At 20.5% G+C, this 205-nt stretch overlaps 1 long non-coding RNA gene across 1 annotated transcript in view; it reads left to right on the top strand.

The window, feature by feature from the left end:
• Positions 1–205, top strand: part of LOC110270999 — a 27,293-nt gene that overhangs the window by 15,810 nt on the left and 11,278 nt on the right. The window lies entirely within an intron of this gene.

Raw genomic sequence — 205 nt, 5'->3', positions numbered from 1 at the left:
CATTCTACTATTATTTTGTTCTTTTAAATGATACTATGTAATCAAGAGCTCCATTTTTTTAATTCATATTTTAACTATGTTCTCTTATTATGTTATATTGCTTCTTTTATATTTTCAAATAATGCCATAATAACAATATAAGTATTTGTTCTATGCAATTCATAACACTCCTATTTTAGTTATTCTATTTATAATTTGTACTATT

The sequence above is a fragment of the Arachis ipaensis genome, chromosome B04 (genome assembly GCF_000816755.2).
Source record: "Arachis ipaensis cultivar K30076 chromosome B04, Araip1.1, whole genome shotgun sequence".
In the NCBI taxonomy this organism is placed as follows: domain Eukaryota; kingdom Viridiplantae; phylum Streptophyta; class Magnoliopsida; order Fabales; family Fabaceae; genus Arachis; species Arachis ipaensis.
Note: the sequence above shows the minus strand (reverse complement) of the source record. Positions and strands in the feature narration are given on the sequence as shown.